This window comes from Castanea sativa, chromosome 10 (assembly GCF_040712315.1).
Source record: "Castanea sativa cultivar Marrone di Chiusa Pesio chromosome 10, ASM4071231v1".
Lineage (NCBI taxonomy): Eukaryota > Viridiplantae > Streptophyta > Magnoliopsida > Fagales > Fagaceae > Castanea > Castanea sativa.
The window spans coordinates 8,595,171-8,614,447 of record NC_134022.1 but is presented as its reverse complement, the minus strand read 5'-3'; the positions used below and the strand labels follow the sequence as shown (position 1 = coordinate 8,614,447).

The 19,277-nt window shown below is 33.3% G+C and overlaps 1 non-coding gene across 1 annotated transcript; it reads right to left on the bottom strand.

Moving 5' to 3' along the window:
* Positions 1–17,613: 17,613 nt before the first annotated feature.
* TRNAA-AGC (transfer RNA alanine (anticodon AGC)) lies at positions 17,614–17,686 on the bottom strand. Its single transcript has one exon. It is a non-coding gene; the product is annotated as a tRNA-Ala (tRNA).
* Positions 17,687–19,277: the final 1,591 nt, after the last annotated feature.

The following is a 19,277-nucleotide window of genomic DNA, read 5'->3' as shown; positions in this document are numbered from 1 at the left end:
ACCGTGTAAATTTACACATTAATATAGCTATACAAATGAATATTTTAGTAACTCTTTAGATAAAGGGTAGTGATTTTTGGTTGAGAAAGAGAGAGATGTGGTTTGAGATGATAAAAAAAAATGATATTCTAATGAATGTAGTGTGAAATAGATAATCTGATGTCAGGTGTTTTGTAAAATGAGTATTAAAAAAAAGGTTTTTATGATAAAACAAACAAAAATTTTTGGACAAGCTAATGCGAAATTGCAAATGGTCTAATGTAGTAAAAAACAATGGTGTTTTGTGTTTTTTTTTTCTTTGTTAATATATAGATGATTACACTTTAATGTATTACGAAATAATGATTTTATGTCTTTGTTTCTATTTTATTTTTATTTTATGACATCGTTCTGTTTTTTATTTTTTATTTTTATGAGATCATTCTTTTTTTTTTCTTCCACAATCACATGTAAATATGTAATAATAGCAACGACAAAAGTGACATAGCAATGTGAACATCAACTAGCTGTATAATTTTATAATATGCACAATAAGAGACAAAGGGGCTTCTTATTGAGTTATTGTGATATATAAAAGTGAGGAGAACTCCCCCCCCCCCCCCTCTTGTGGTTTTTTTTTCTTATGTTAGTATTTAAGTCAAGGAAGGGGCACGACTAGGGTAGCAATTCGTGTTTATATGTTGGGTTCGTCTCATGTAAATATGTAATAAAAGCCACGATAAAAGTGAAATAGCAATGTGAACATCGATTAGCTGCATCATTTTATAATATGTACAATATTATAAAAGTGAGGAGAACTCCCCCCCCCCCCTCCCCAATTTTTTTCTTACTATCCTAAAGGGAGTTGAGGTGGTTTTTTTCTTATGTTAGTATTTAAGTCAAGTAAGGGGCACGACTAGGGGTAGCAATTCATGTTTATGTGTTGGGTTTGTCTCATGTCAATTAATGAGTATTCGATTATATGGATCAACACTAAACCAATATGTTTATCAAACGGGTCAGAATTCCTCAATCCTAACATTATCTTGTTTATTAAACAAATCAATTGTGTTGGCCCATTAATCATATATTATTAAAGTGAAAAAATACAAATTTTAGCATTAATTCAATTGATTTGAATTATGAAAAAAAAAAGGTTTTTTTTAAAAAAAAAAATCATATTTAAAACTAACAAAATAATTGCATCATATATAATTATTCAAAACTAAATGATATTTCAATATCGCAAATAATTAATCACAATTCGTCAAACAAAATAAACCACAATAGCTAATGTTCAATCCCAGCAATCAATTTAAAGAAAATAGATAAAGGTAAAAGTAAAGGACGATGACAATTAAGCATTGGTGGCAAAGAGTTCAAAGATGAAAGTAAAGGACGATGACAGCTAGGGTTTCAAGTGATAGAGAGAAGTGAAAGACAAGGGCAACGATTACTTGGCCCTGCAATAACAATGGGTGACAGTTGTAATACCCCACATAATTTTTTTTATTTTAGAGTTTTCTTTAAAATATAATTGTTGGGCTATAGGCTTTTTTTTTAATTGTTATTGCAGCCCACTACCCACTAAGCCCACATCTTATAATACAAGCTACAGAATAGAGGAAGAGATAGTCAGGGTTTTATCTAAGAGGCTAAGAGGCTAAGAGGTGTTTTCCTTGGAGTTAGAACACGTACAATTGAAGGGACAATCAGATTATTCAAGGTAAGATTTCTCTCAATTAGAAACAAGAAAAAAATTAGAATTTTATTAGGTTATTTAGAAATTTGATTTTGATCCTAAAATTTATATTCTAACGTTTAGATTTTCCGTTGGATTAGATATTAGATTTGAGCCAGTGGGATTTCACGAATCAATATTTTTTGTTTAAGTTTTCTATTGGATCTGTACATATAATGAATAGATTGAAGTCAAACAATTCGGCCCTCCTTCTTTCATTGAATTGATATATATATAATGGTTAAAGAAGGTTAAAGAAGAAGTCAAAGAAGGGGGCTACATCCTTCTGTTGGATTTGTGTATATATATATATATATATATAAAGGTAAAAGAAGAAGTTAAAGAAAGTTGCTATTGTTATTCGGTTGGATTTGTGTGTATATATATATATACAATGGTTGAAGAAGAAGTCAAAGAAGGTGGCTATTATGCTTTAGTTGGATTTGTATATATATATAATGGTTGAAGAAGAAGTCAAAGAAGGTGGCTATTATGCTTTAGTTGGATTTGTGTATATATATATATATATATATATATATATAATGAATAGAAGAAGTCAAATATTTTCGGCTGTGGTTTCTTTGCCTCTGGGACTTATGCTATGCCGTGTTATATATATATATATTAGGATATTAGGATAGTTGTAAAGTTTTCTATGGTGGATATATATAATATGGCTTGTTTGGGGTTATGTATATCAAATTAAACTCTAAGGCATTAGCTGCTGCCTCTGCATTCTGATAAATTCAAGAAAAACACATATTTGTTTTGGGTAGAGATACTTTGCATTAGTGCTATCATGTAGTTCAGCAAAGTATTTTACTAGTGAGTCAGTTTTTGTAGTTTAGTAAAATTTATATTTTGTAGAGGATATTGAGTAATTTTCATAATTGATTATAGGTCCGATTTAAGAGTGTCTTGAGGCTCTTGGGAGATTATTTTGGCTGAATTTTCAGAGTGATTCGAGTGCGGTAAGTAATTATGCATAATATGCACAAGTTTTGTTCTTTAGGTTCTTAGAAGTTAAAGATTTTCAAAGTTATATTTTTAAGCTTACATTTTTTAAAAGTTTATCAAAAAGCATTTTTACACTATTGAAAGAGAAATTTTAATTGGCTTTTAAATAATGTTTTAAAAGAAATTTCGAATTTTAAATAACGTTTTGAATGTCCAAAACCCATTTAAAAGATGATTTTTAACTAAACTATTTTCTGAAAATAATTGAGTTTCAAAGTGAGTTTTCTAAAAAGATTTTTGTTCTTTAAATTGTTTCAAACCAAGTGATTTCGAAATCATATTCTTGTTTTTCAAATGGTATTTAAGACGTTCCTTTTAGCAAACTGGATTTTCAAACTTATTCAAGAATTTTAAAAATACTTATATAAACTCTTCAGTTCCTATTCGTTCCCTAAGAGAGTCAAGCATCTTTTGATTTATGTTTCAATTTGATATTGTGATATTCAATATATCTTTATTGTTGGAACAATTGTTAATATTGAGAAAATTATTATATGTTGTATAAACTTTATTGTTTGTGATATGTGACTCAAAATGAGTGTTTTTAGAATTGATCAGATATATATGTGTAAATCCGCTCACAGGATTGTATGTGAGAATATGTGTTGATCCCTCACCAGCAGGGGTTAGATGTTGGTATTTGCTCACAGGATTGTATGTGAGAATATGTGATGTGTATATGTGACACTGTGCTCTGATCAATTATTTGTATGTGTTTCCAAAAGACTTTAAGATATGATTATATGTGTATTAAGTGATTCTTTACATGTTTTGAAAACTATATTGGATATTTTGAGTGAAATTGTGAAATCAAACTCGTGCTTTGCTTGACTATATTCCGTTGTGTATTCTGTATAATTACTTACTAGATGTGTGGCTCACCCCATCAATTAATATTTTCAGATTAAAGTATTGTTGGGAATTAGAACCTTTGGACCGCTTGTGAGGTGCAAGGTAGAGCGTGGAAGTTGTAGGCGGCTTCAGTGTTACTTGAAGACTCCTTAAATTTTAGTTACCTTTATTTTGTAGTTCACATTTTATATAGTGGAGTTTATTTTCAATTTGTGGAGTTTTGAAAAGATTAATAGTTATTATTATTTTCATTTTCTGCTTAGACTTCACAATATTTTGGAGATTATTATAAATTGTGGATTTTGTTTATTATAAGAGGTTTATCAGAAGTATTGTTTATTTGGAGTTTTATTGAATTAAGCTTAAATAAATTAGGTTTTTTTGAGCTAAGTAAGGTTAGCAAGATAATCAGGTATCTAAATTCATGTTTCATGCATTTGGGTCTTGACAGTGTTGGTATCAGAGCTCTAGGTTATGATTCTGTAGACAGTTAGGACTTACGATATTTTTATAAGATGTGGCGGAATAGGCTTGAATTATTATTCATAGGCAAAAGGTAGTTTTGGGAGTTTGATAATTGTTAGAAGCTATATGCTTATATGCTTAGAATATTATAATAGTAAAGGGTTTAGTATATCTTGTATATCATGACTTTGCTTGTGATTTATTTGACTCTAAGGTGTTGTTTATTTGGTTATAGGAAAATGCCACCCCGCAATTCTACCCCTTCTGGTCTTGAACCAAAATCTGAGAGCCTTGAGGGTGTTTTAAGTGCTATTAAAAGTCTTGCTGAAGTGGTGGAGAAGCATGTTAGTACTAGTGGAATAGTTAAGCCCAAAGATACGGAGGCTGAAGGATGTACCATTGAGCAATTCAGGAAATTGGGTCCTCCTTCATTTTTGGGCAACCCTGATCCTACAGAAGCAGAATCTTGGATAATGCAAATGGAGAAATTTTTTTGATGTGATTGGTTGTACTGAAGTGCAAAAAGTCTCCTTTGCTTCCTTTATGCTGAAAGGGGAAGTAGAGCATTGGTGGAGATCTACCAAAAAGACCTTGCCACTTGAGGAAGATGAGATACTAACTTGGAGTATTTTCCTTGAGGCCTTTTATGAAAAGTATTTTCCAGAAAGTGTACGGGATGAGAAAGAAGTGGAGTTTATGGAGCTCATTCAAGGGAATAAGACGGTGTTACAGTATGAGGCTAAATTTACTGAGTTGTCTCGATTTGCCCCTCACATGGTGGCTGATGATGTTAGGAAGGCTAAGAAATTTCAGAGGGGACTACGACCAAGTATCAGAACTAGGATGGCAGCCTTACGATTGAAGTCTTATTCTGAGGTCGTGGAGACTGCAAAGGTTGTTGAGAAGGAGTGTGAAGACTATCAGAGGATTAGGAGTCGAATAACAAAAGGCCTAAGACTGAAGGGTTTCATAAAGGGAATGAACACAATAAGCCATTTAAGAAGAAGACTACAGCAGAACCAGAGACTAAAATGGTGCAACAGGTAGTAGAGGTTTGTCAGAAGTGTGGTAAAAAGCATAAGGGTGTTTGCTATCGTGAAAGTGGGGCTTGTTTTAAGTGTGGTCAAATGGGTCATCGTATCAAAGATTGCCCAGCCATGAAGAGTGAGTTGGTGGCGAAGCCCGCTGATGTGAAGCAAAGGCCAAAAGTCCAAGGACTCGTGTTTGCTATTACTGAGCAAGATGCTAAGGCATCCAAGTCAGTAGTAACAGGTACCATTCCCATATTTTCTCATACTGCACGAGTTCTTATTGATCCTGGTTCTACTCATTCCTTTGTATCTTGTGCTTATATGAAATATGCTGATTGTGTGCCTGAATTGTTGGACTTTGAACTTTCTGTTTCTACTCCTTTGGGTGAAACTATGGTTGCTGAGTTTATATGTAAGTCTTGTGTGATTAAGATTGGAGAAAATGAGTTGTTGGCTGATTTGATTCTCTTAGAAATTCAAGAATTTGATGTAATCTTAGGCATGGATTGGTTAGCAACTTATCATGCTAATGTTGACTGTTACAAGAAGGAAGTGGTGTTTTGTATTCCAAGTCGACCTGAATTTGTATTTCATGGGTCTAGAGAGAGCCTCGTGTCTAATGTTATTTCTGCCATTCATGCTAATAAGTTACTTAGAAAAGGTTGTAAAGGTTATCTTGCATATGTGGTGGATAATGAGAAGGAAGGGATTAAGATTGATGACATTCCTGTTGTGAGGGACTTTGTTGATGTATTTCCTGAGGATCTCCCTGGGTTACCGTTTGATAGAGAGATAGAATTTGCCATTGATTTAGTGCCAAAAACTGCACCTATTTCTATGGCACCATATCGTATGGCACCTGCAGAGTTGAAGGAGCTTAAATTGCAATTGCAAGAGCTTTTAGAAAAGGGATTCATTAGACCTAGTGTATCTCCTTGGGGTGCTCCTGTTCTTTTTGTAAAGAAAAAGGATGGGTCTATGAGATTATGCATTGACTATAGGCAGTTGAATAAGGTCACTGTGAGGAATAAATATCCCTTACCTAGGATTGATGATTTGTTTGATCAATTGCAAGGTGCTAAAGTCTTTTCGAAGATTGACCTTAGATCAGGTTATCATCAACTCAAGGTTAAGCAAGAAGATATACCTAAGACTGCCTTCCGTACTCGCTATGGACACTACGAGTTTCTAGTGATGCCATTTGGATTGACCAATGCCCCTGCTGCCTTCATGGATTTAATGAACCGTGTGTTCAAGCCTTATTTGGATCGGTTTGTTATTGTTTTTATTGATGATATTTTAGTATATTCTAAAACTCAGGAGGAGCATGCAGAACACTTGAGGATGGTGTTGCAGGTGTTTGAGGGAGCAGAAGTTATATGCCAAGTTTAAGAAGTGTGAGTTTTGGTTAGACGAGGTAAAGTTTTTGGGGCATGTAATATCTAAGGATGGCATTTTTGTGGATCCTAAAAAGGTGGAAGCTGTGGTAAATTGGCCTAGACCAACAAATGTATCTGAAGTTCGTAGTTTCTTGGGTCTTGCAGGTTACTATAGGAGGTTTGTTGAAGGTTTTTCAAGTATAGCAAGTCCTTTGACTAGGTTGACCCAAAAGAATGCTAAGTTCTTGTGGAAAGATGATTGTGAAAAGAGCTTCCAAGAATTGAAAGACCGGTTGGTTTCCGCTCCAGTTTTGACATTGCCAACGGGTTCAGGAGGGTTTGTAATTTACAGTGATGCTTCACAGAAAGGTCTTGGTTGTGTGCTTATGCAGCATGGAAAAGTGATAGCATATGCTTCTAGGCAGCTAAAAAGGTTTGAACAGAATTACCCTACTCATGACTTAGAGTTAGCAGCAGTGGTCTTTGCATTAAAGATATGGAGGCACTACTTATATGGGGAGACGTGTGAGATTTACACTGACCATAAAAGTTTGAAGTATTTGTTCTCTCAAAAAGAATTGAATATGCGGCAAAGGAGATGGATTGAGTTGTTGAAAGACTATGATTGTACAATACATTATCACCCTGGTAAAGCAAATGTGGTGGCTGATGCCTTGAGTAGAAAATCCTCTAGTAGGGTGGCAAGTATAATTTCGAGGAAAAGACCTTTCTTTGAAGAGTTGAAGGAGATTAATGTGGAGCTCCAATTTAATGAGTCAAGGGTACTTGTTGCTCATTTTCGAGTGCAACCTACTTTAGTTGGAAAGGTGAAGATTGCTCAAGAATCTGATCCTAATTTGGTAAAGATTATGGAAGAGGTGAAGGAAGGTAATCGAGCTGAGTTTGAAGTTCAAGGAGATGGTGTTTTACGATTTAGAAATCGATTATGTGTTCCCAATAATGCTGAATTAAAAAGGGAAATTATGGAGGAGGCTCATAAATCTGCATACACTGTTCACCCAGGTGGCTCCAAAATGTATCGAGATCTTAGAGAGGTGTATTGGTGGAATAATATGAAAAGAGAGATTGCAAATTTTGTATCTCGGTGTTTAATTTGTCAGCAAGTTAAAGTTGAGCATCAAAGGCCTGCTGGGTTACTTCAACCTCTCAGTATTCCGGAGTGGAAGTGGGAACATATCTCTATGGACTTTGTGATTGGATTGCCTAAGTCAGTTAAGGGTCATGATGCTATATGGGTAATAGTGGATAGATTGACCAAGTCTTCCCATTTTCTACCAATCAAAACTACGTTTTTATTGGATAGATTGGCTCAATTATATGTTATGAAAATAGTGAGATTGCATGGAGTTCATGTCTCTATAGTTTCTGATAGAGACCCTCGTTTCACCTCTAAGTTTTGGAACAGTTTACACAAGGCTATGGGAACCAAGTTAGATTTTAGTACAGCTTTTCATCCTCAAACGGATGGGCAATCAGAGAGAACTATACAGACACTTGAAGACATGCTAAGAGCCTGTGTGTTAGACTTGAAAGGTAGTTGGGAGACTCACTTGCCTTTAATTGAATTTGCTTATAACAACAGTTACCATTCCAGCATAGAGATGGCTCCTTTTGAGGCATTGTATGGCCGGAAGTGTAGGTCACCTATTTGTTGGAATGAAGTGGGTGAAAGGAAGTTGCTTGGTCCAGAACTAGTTCAAGTGACTACGGAAAAGATTCAGTTGATTCGTGAAAGACTTCTAGCTGCTCAAAGTAGGCAAAAGAGTTATGCAGATAATAGAAGGCGAGACTTAGAATTTCAAGTTGGGGATCATGTATTCTTAAAGGTGTCTCCATCGAAAGGTGTGATGAGGTTTGGGAAGAAAGGCAAGTTAAGTCAGAGGTATATTGGTCCTTTTGAGATCTTGGATAGAGTGGGCAACGTATCTTACAGGTTGGCATTGCCACCAGCTTTGTCACATATTCATAACGTATTCCATGTATCAGTGTTACGAAAGTACATGCCTGATCCATCACATGTTTTGGAGTATGAGCTGATCAATGTTAGAGAGGACTTGTCTTATGAAGAGCAACCAGTGCAGATTCTTGATAGGAAGGAGCAAGTGCTACGTTCAAGGAATATATCCTTAGTGAAGGTGTTGTGGAGAAATCATACAGTTCAAGAAGCGACATGGGAAAAGGAGGAAGACATGAAGGAAAAATACCCCTATCTATTTTCTAATTGAGGTACGTCAAGTTTAGGGGACTAAACTTATTTTTAAGAGGGGAAGAGTGTAATACCCCACATAATTTTGGGGAAATTATGGAGGAGGCTCATAAATTTTGAATGTCCAAATCCATGAAAATAAGATAAGGTGAGATGAGATTGAGGTTTAAGAGTCAGAGGCAGCCATGGGGCTTAGGAAAATGCAACTAAGAAAGAAAATGAATGCATAGACCTAGTGTTTTGAAGAGTATATTGGTAAAATGACATTTAGTTTAATGAGTCAAACAAATTTTGTGAGTTAGACGCAAACACAACACGTTTATTAAACGGATCAGTTTTGTTAATTCAAATATAACACAAACTCGTTAAGTCTCAACTCATAACCAGTTAACTTCATATATAATTGTATTGTGTTCATGGCTCATGTTGGATTTCGCCACCCCTAGGCATGACTTAAATTGATGTCTTATTAGTTTTGCATGCATTCATGGCCTTCTCTTTTAAGGCAAGAACGTATGGCTAAAATGTTGAAACGTTACTAGTGTGGTCATTTTCTATCAGTGAAGAGCGGGCTTTTTGGTGGCGGACATAGTGTGTTTTGTTCTTGTAACAAACACCCATTGTTGAGTGTTTATTTGTGATCGAGAAACTCACAGTTGGAGCTTTGGACGTGTAAGGAATCTTGAGATATTGTAGAACAACCTTATGGATTTGCAACACTTATTATGGGCATAATTCGGTATACCTGTAAACTTGACTTACGTTCGACTTTTTTTAACATTGGTATCGGAGCTTCTTGATAGGTGTTTCTCAATATATCCAGGATTTGTTCTGGATGTGTTTTGTGCTTTGATAATATGCCATGAATTAAAATGAATATTATGCACCTCACATAGTCTTCAACGGAACATTTAAACTCTCTGAACATTTCTAGGCTCCAAATTATATATGTTGTTACTATAACATGTTTTGCCCCGCCTTGCCCGATTTTCATCTCTAGCTCAAGACTCTAATAAGTATCATGCTTTTCGATTTGGAGCGTTTAAAATTCCCTTCTAGGAACTTAATCCCCCCCCCCCCCCCCCCCCCTCTTGTCCTTTTTAATATCTATTAAAGTAATGCAATATATACAAAATATTTTATAAATTGTTGATATGACAAACTTTAACTGGTTCTTATAACTATTTGGGTTCACCATTAACATCATATTTTTATTTACTAATAACCATTTATCACATCCGTAGTTTGTAAAATGGTTTATAGTTTTAACATTTTTCATATTAATTTTAGGAACTTTAAAAGTTCAACCATAAGTCAAAGCCGTGTGTGGAAAGCTAAACGGCAAGTCAAAACCTTTGGTAATAAGTTTATTCTATTTAATAAATATTTTTTGTTCATAAAGATGTGGATAGACTACGTATTTGGTCTTTATTTTTACACTATATTTCAATTTATTCCTTAACTTTTCAATTGTTTAAATTTGGTCCCGTTAATTTAGCCCCTGCCGTTATTTCTTGGATGAAAATTACTGAAGTGACAAACGATTAAAATAAAAAATTAGTTTATTGTTGCATTAGTGGAAACTAATTTTTTATTTTGGCCAATTGCCATGCCAGCAATTTTCACCCAATACATAATGTCAGAGATTAAATTAACACGACACTGAAAAAATATGGACTAAATTGACACAATTGAAATGTTAGGGACTGCATTGAAATATGGTATTAAGAATAGGGACCAAACACATAGTTTAGCGTAAGTATTTTTTTAAAGGAAAAAGAAAAAGAAAAAGAAAAGAGTAACGATGGCACTCACTCCTTTCACCTTTGTGTCAAAATCTATGGTACCCCTGAGTTTTTAGTCCAAATCTCAACCATTAACATTAACATGGTGTTGTTTTAATTTTGACTGTTAATTTAAGTATAATATGAACATGTTTACGGGTAGAACAGGCTAGTTTATAAAATGCAAAAAAAAAAAAAAAAAAAGTTACTCTTCCTAAAATCTCTTTGATTTTTTTTAAAGGTAGGAATCGAAAGAAACTCTAATTTCTCTACCACTGTTTTGTCCCCCCCCCCCCCCCTTTTTTGTTGGTTTTTGAGAGATTTATGGAATTTCATTGCACTCCCTTTTATTTTAAATATATATTTTTGTGGGGGCCCGAGGACTGAGGATGAAGATTAAAGAACAAAGGATAGCTCAATTAGAATGAGTGCCAAGGACCCGAGGACATGGAGGCATGATTGCGTGGAGATGTACAAAGGGTAAATTGGTGATATATGATAGAGAAAGGGAAAATATCGGGTTTGAGGGCAGGTAGCTGTGAACTCCGCATTGAATGCTCTGCACTTAGTTTCTTAGCCGCATTAAATAAGGAACACCAGCTTTATCAGTTGCATTGATGTGGAGGTGACCTGAACAGTGCAAATCACAGCTAAGCAGCTTCTTTCTATCACCTTCTACAAACAAACATACAAGTGTCAACAAAGGGAAATAGTTAGGTGAGAGATAAATGGTTGAGATGACAGAAGCAAGGAGTATAAATAAGGATGAAGGAGACCAGGAGATGGGGGAGACGATTCTGTGAAGAGAGAGAGAGAGAATATTGATAATTGAATGTAAGAGGTTCTTCCTTAGGAAAAATCCGAGGACGAGTATTGATTGTTTCTTTTTATTTGAAGTGAAATCCTCAGGACGCAGCCGTCCTTTGTTGTTTCATTCCTTCTCTATAATTTCTTTGTTTTGGGCATTGAATTATTGGATTCATTCTTGGGCTTTTAGCTTTGTACGTGATTTTTGGTCCTCACAATTTTTTTTGAGAAACTTATTTTAAATATATGGGGATGAAAGACTGTGTTAAGTAGTTTGTTATTGTAGCACCAATAGTTGGAGCTTTGGGATTTTGTTGTTTGTTGATGCTGCCTTTCCCTTGTGAGGCCTTGTTGGTCGTTGTATCTGGATTCTGGACTTTGTCCTTTGTTTGCTGGTTTTTCCAGATTGGTTATTAAATGATTCTTGATTATCAAGAAAAAAAAAGTGTGAGTGAGATTGGAAAATCAGAGGCGATGGAATGTGTTAATATTGTATTGATAACATATTGCTTTTGAGTAAGAATACTGACTGCAAATCAAAATTTCCTTCAATAAACTTTTATATGCATGTATGTTGGTTTCAAATTACATAATGGTGTAACTTTAAACAATATTATATCACTCAATTTTTTATATTATAAATTTTGACAAATCCACTATTGGATTACATTATTTTTGCTTATTCTCTATATTTGCAATAATTTAAGGTGATTAAAGGTCAATAACCACCTCACCAATTAATTGTTTGAATTCATGTTTTTGTAGTTTAAAATAATATATAAAAGATGAGTTTATGAATCAAAAAGTGAATAATCCAATTGTCATGCATGTTAAGAATATAAAGAACATATAATCCAACAATGAGATTTTCAAAATATGAATTTAATGATATTGCTTAGAGTTACTTAGGTGGTGTAACATTACTTAAAATTACATATTAATTGGTATAAAATATTTAGAATTACACTAAATGCAATTTCAACAAACTATTATTTTCAATCCTCCCCCTCAAATTATTTTCTGATCTGGTCAGCGTGAGTCTGGAGAGGTGTATGTGGTAAATGCTTCAGAGGTATGATTTATCAATTTAATTATTTGGTATCTTTTGTATCAAGGAAATTTGCACTGCTTAAACATGTTGATGGAAACTACTAAATTATTGAGTCAAAACAGTAAAACTTTAATAGAATTGACTTAAAACCCATTGATTTGCCAAGTTATACGATATAATTGAAGACAAGTTTTTTGATAATCAATTGAAGACAATTGATACATTTAGACAGCTGGAAACATAAGGTGGTTTGTATATAATTTTGATTTGAACTTCAACTTGTATAATATTTTTCAAGTTTTATGTTGGGGTAAAATATATAATAGATAAATTAATATAATATGCAATCCTTAATTTTTCTAATAGCTGTTTTAAGGTTTTCTTAAAATATTGTCCTTAAGTGCGTATTAGTTATGAACTTAAATATTTACCAAAGATATCATGAAAGAGAATATGTATGTGAGTTTCGGGGCCCGTTTGGTACATGTGTTTAAATAACAGTTTTCAGTTTTTTTTTGGAAATACGTATGGGTAAAAAGTGCGTGTGAAAATACATGTAATGTTGTTTAAAAACTAAAAACATGTGTTTAAACACATGTACCAAACATGCCCTAGATATTGGGCAATGAAATGGAATATGATAGCCAAGGATTTAATAGAAATGAGTTTTACATACCCCATACAATAGTTGTGGTATAGAGGTGGTATACCTTACATTCGGTACATATATCCTCTCTCTCACATGGAAGTGGACCCCACACGTGTGGGGTCTACCTCTATGTAAGAGAAAAGAAACATACATTGGATATATGGTATATTTTCTCATGAGTAAGGAGAATGAGAATGATTTCAGTTAGAGTCTTGCTCTGCCCTATTATTTGGATACTCTATGCTAACTGCCTCGGCACCCAATGAACTTAAACATTTACCAAAGATATCATGAAAGAGAATATGTTTGTGAGTTTAGATATTGGGCAATGAAAGGAAATATGATAGTCAAAGATTTAATAGAAATGAGTTTCACATACCCCATACAGCAGTTGTGGGTATGGAGGAGGTATACCATGCATTTAGTGCATGTATCCTCCCTCTCACATGAAAATGGACCCCACACGTGTGGAGTCCACCTCTATGTAAGAGAGAAAAAACATACACTGGATGCATGGTGTATTTTCTTGTGAGTAAGGAGAATGAGAATAATTTCGGTTGCAGTCTTGCTCTGTCCTGTTCTTTGGATACTTATGCTAACCGCCTTGATGCCTCCAAAGGAAGGGGGTGCTTGTGAAACTATATATCCTTACCAATAAAAGGCAGCATAAGTTACAAGAACCATTTTAACAATGATGGAATAAAAAATGTACCAATATCGAATCCTTCAGGTGAAGTGTAGGCCATACAGTAGAAAATCAGTATTATAGTTAGGTTCATATCTTAAGCTTTTTTGTATCCCTATTAGGGCAAGAATGTTATGATCCTAATGTCCTACATGGATTAAGTGTAAGTTTAATAATGTGTTTATAAACTCTTGGACACTCTTCCTTGCAAGTCAATTTTCAATGGTGCTCATAGGTTTCTAACATTTGGTATCAGAGCCAACCACCACGTTAAGTAATTTGATGTAGCTCATTGAGTATGGGACCATATGAGTTGCGGCTTTGTGGCTGGATTTCAGAGGGGGCGACCTAGAGGCTAGATTAAAATTACTAATAGGTGAGTGGAGCCACCAAAAAGAGAAAGGGCTACCATCGAGTTAGTGTTGTTAGAGTGAGCCGTCGTAGACATCGGTTGCGGAGTATGGTGGTATGTTACCATCGGATTTCGGTTTATTTGGTCTTTCATTTATTATTATTATTATTATTATTATTATTATTATTATGTTGAAAGTGAGTTTAAGAAGTATACTTATACTTGAAAAAGGTGAGGTTTTAAAAAAATTTATATAAACAAAATAAGTTAAAAGCTAAATAAAATAGCTCGTGATAAACAGATTTTCATACCAATCTTGTTATATTTTTCTTGTCACTTCACATCCACTAGAGTGCCCTAAAGAGTCTAGGACCTTTTCAACTATGGTGGCTATATATTAAAGCCATTTTTTTTTCTTTTAATGGTAGTACAAATGTTCTAATGCGTTTGGTTCTTTTTCTTTTTCACTTAAATACCCATGAGATGCCAAAAATCACAAAACTGTCTTGGAAACCTCAAACATGACCAAAATATTCTCACAATCACTGGGGGAAAAAAAAAAAAAACCAAAATATCACTCTAGTATGACCAAAATTAGTGGTTTTGATGCTTCTATGGTAATGTTCAAAGTTTTTAAGTATTTTAGTCACTTGGAAGGTTTCAATAATATTTACGTCATTTATTGTATTTTAGTGCCATTTGTTCATTTTTAGTGTTTTTTAAAATTAATTTTGAAAGTTAAAAAATGTAGCCATTTTCTTAATTTTAAGGTTTTATGGGTATTTAAGTTATTTTAAGGTTTTAGGGATATTTTGATTAGTTCAAAAGTTTTTGAGGGGGTATTTTAGTCATTTTATATATTAATGAGGATATTTTGGTCATATTCAAGGTTTTGTGTTTTGTTTTTTAATCTCATTTTATATATTTTAGGGGAAATTATACTTTCCCCACTTGTGGTTGACTCAAAAAACACTTTGCCTACCTGTGGTTTAAAAATTAATACTTTACCCACCTGAAGTTAGCTTTATTTATCTCATATTACCCACATTTGTTAAAAACATGGGTAAATTTGTATTTTTGTTACCCTTTTATGTCTCACTCCTCTTAAAACATAAAAAACTAAAAAAATCAAGGAAAAAGAAGATCTAAAAACTATATTTTGTAAAAATTAAAACCTAACTTTTACGTCCTTTTTCATATATCAACTTTTAGATATTTTATTTTAACACATTGCAGTTGATATTACATTGAACCAACCATCGCTCTCAAGTAATAGGATACTAGCCTTATTACATGCACTTTGCGCGTGCGATGAGGCTTTTTTTAGTGGTAGTAGCAAAAAAAAAAAAAAAAAATCTATGTTATTTTATTTTATATATATAATTTTTATTTTGAGAATCTAATTTATAAATGGATAAAGAAATTTGAAAATCAACAGAAGAGTGACCCTATTTTTTAGGCAATTTTTTAGTGCGAGTTAGAGTTGTATTTTTACCGAATTATCCTTTAGTTTTGTCTCTACATAGAGATGTAGGGATATTTTAGAACAAAAAAATCCGGCCCAAATAGGAGAATCCTCTTAAATAGTAGTATAGACAAGAATCTGCAAAAATAATTCAAATTGATTTAAAAATTGAAACCCACAATATATATATATATATATATATATATATATATATATATATATATATATATATATATATATATATATATATATATATATATATATTAGAGAGTTTCAACCTATGGCGTCCGTTCCTGATGAGTGCTCTTTGTCATCAGACCAAGACACCAATCAGTTTTTGGTGTAGGCAGGAATTGAACCCAATTCTCTTATTCAACTATCAGAAACTTTACCAGTTGAGTTAACTAGAATCACGAAACCCACCAAATATAAATACTAACATTCAAAAAGAAGCACCACATAAATCCTAAATGGCTAACTCATAATAAGAATCTAAATCTAAATAAGCAATTCACTTGATTTGGACTGAAATCAATAAAACTCTTTTATCCATTCCCCTCCCAGAAAAAGAGACCGAAATAGTATTGCCATAACTAGTGTAATTTAACCCAAAAAGGGGAAAAAAAAATGTTAGCAGATTACATTGGAGCATTAAGCTACTGGTTATAACAGATTTAAGGCATCCTTCAGTTTTTGGAACATTTATTTGAATAATATATGCCTGAATCTGAAGCAAAAATCAGATATAATTTAAAATAGAATATCTAAAAGTTGAAATGCCAAAAGATGTAAAAGTTAGATTACCCCAAAAAAAGAAGAAGTAAAAGTTAGGTTTTAATTTTCATAGAACTTAGTTTTTTGATCTTCTTTTTCTTTAATCTTTTAGTTTTTTTTATAGTTTTTTTTAGTTTTTTTTTTTTTTTTTAGTTTTTTTTTTCATGTTTTGAGAGAAGAAAGACATAAAAGAGTAATAAAAATACAAATTTAGCCCTATTTTTAATAGAGGTGGGTAATGGAAGACAAACAGAGCTAATCGCAGGTGGATAAAGTACCAATTTTTAAACCACAGGTAAGTAAAGTGTTTTTTGAGCAAACCACAAGTAGGTAAAGTGTAATTTCTCCTATATTTTATGAATATTTTTGAACATCTTTGGCAAGCATTTAAGCACATAAGCTTATGAGTGGTTACATCAAAGCTTATTGAGCTCAAATGTTAAGCGAGATCATGAATTATCTTCAATATCATCTTAATTTAATTTCTCAAGTTTGCTTAAGGATGTTCATTTAAAATAAAGTGGCTAGGATTTTTTCTTTTCATGTATTGCAAAAAAAAAAAAAAAAGCGGTTTCATCAAAGCCTGTTGAGTTCAAATGTTATGCAAGATCATGAATTATCTTCTATATCATCTCCATTTAATTTCTCATTTTATATATTTTATGAATATTTTTGAACATCTTTGGCAAGCATTTAAGCATATAGGCTTATGAGTGGTTACTTCAGAGCCTATTGAGCTTCAAACGTTATGCGAGATCATGAATTATCTTCTATATCATCTTAATTTAATTTCTCATGTCTGCTTAAGGATGTTAATTTAAAATAAATTGGCTAGGATTTTTCCTTTTCATGTATTGTAAGAAAAAAAGAAAAAGAAATTAAAAAAAAAAGTGGTTTCACCAAAGCCTGTTGAGTTCAAACATTATGCAAGATCATGAATTATCTTCTATATCATCTTCATTTAATTTCTCATGTTTGCTTATGGATGTTAATTTAATATAAAGTGGCTAGGATTTTTGCTTGCTATGTATTGTAAGAAAAAAAGAAATTAAAAAAAAATCAGATTAATAGAAATGAAAAAAAAAAGTTATATTAAAAACATTTGCAATTTAGGAAGAATTTGTAAGGAAATTTAAAAAAAAAATCAGATTAATAGAAATGGAAAAATAAAAACAAACGTTTTTTTTTTATCAAAATAAAAAACAAACGTTATATTAAAAACAATTGCAATTTAGGAAGAATTTGTAAGAGAAAAAGAATTTTTTTTTTTTAAAAAGATCAGATTAATAGAAATGGAAAAATAAAAACAAACGTTATACAGTATTAAAAACAATTGCAATTTAGGAAGAATAAAGTGGAGATGCAGGGTATCGATCCCCGTACCTCTCGCATGCTAAGCGAGCGCTCTACCATCTGAGCTACATCCCCATCACATTGTTTCATTGAACCCTTGTAATTAATTTTACTGTAATTTCAATTCATTTGAAGTTGCAATTTCACTCCCTCCGAAGCTCATACAGGAGAGTGAAATTGTAATGGGTTTGGCGCTTTGGAACTAATGGAGGTGTATAGAATGGTTACTTTTTTTTATTGGAGCTAAAGGAACAAACTATTAGTAAATGATTTTGATTGTGGGGTTTGTGTTTGATTAGGTTTTGTATCTCCTTGCTCAATTCAGTTATAGCCCATTTGCTTGTTGAAAAGAAGAAACTGAATATCAAAAAATTGTGACACTTTGTAATTGAATTTCACTTGCTTTTATTTCTGGTTCCGCAATAAATTCAAATTATAGAGTTTGGTATGTTGGTGCTATATATACGAAACAAAATTTTGATGAGAGAGAATGTTCTAGTCATGAAATGCAATGAAGATGTCCTATGGAAAACAAAAAAACGTGTGCTTTATGACTTCGTTTTGAAGTTTGAGGTAGAATTTTCCAGGAAGATTATAACTTGATCAAATATAACTACGGTTTTCTTCTTTTTTGGTGGGCACTTCTGTTATATAATGATAGGGGGATCCTACTCTGGTAATTTTTGTTTCCACTTAGCATTTAAATGTACCTAAATATCTCTGTTTGTGTAAAGAAATGGGCTTGTAGTTGTGATCTTAGTCCTTGTTACTTTTGTGTTCTCAGTTCCGTGGTGGGCCAATTTCGATTGCTGAGTACATGGAGGAAGTTTTGACAAATCCTAAGGCTGGTTTCTACATTAATCGGGATGTGTTTGGAGCAGAGGGTGACTTTATAACCTCCCCTGAAGTAAGCCAAATGTTTGGGGAGGTAATTTTTTTTCTATTGAACTTCCAGTCGCTCATATCTCCTCTCAATTTTCTGAGGATTTTCTAGGACAGACTAGGACAAAGAACTTTATTATCTGAGTTGCTTTCATTTTTTAAGATTTGCAATCAAGAAGAATGATTTCTCATGTCTTCTTATGTAACTTCAGATGGTTGGTGTTTGGGCCATGTGCCTGTGGGAACAAATGGGACAACCAAATAAAGTGAACCTTGTCGAGCTGGGTCCAGGACGAGGAACTCTGATGGCTGATCTTCTTCGTGTAAGTGACCACATTCCTTGTCATGCTTCTTTCTTGGATTTTCGATTAATCATTAATGTTCAAGTGAAAACGTTAGTTTGTCTTCACATTCCTTGTCATGCATCTTTCTTGGATTTTTGTTGTTGTTATTTAGTTAATGAGCATATGGCATGGTTCAGATTTTAGGTTGAAGAACTGTAGCTTTTATTGTAGGGTGCCTCCAAATTTAAGAACTTCACTGAATCATTACACATACATATGGTGGAATGTAGCCCAACACTGCAGAAGCTCCAGCACAGCAACTTGAAATGCAAGGATGAAGACAATACCGATGACAAGTGATGATGCTGAAAAATCACTAATAAGCTGCACACACTCCCAGATCGAAACAACACCTACAAAAGTAAAAGAGAAGACCTAACAGAGAGCACCGGTGTGGTGCCGGCCAATAACCCTCCGAAGGTCAAGTTAGAGCTTTTCAC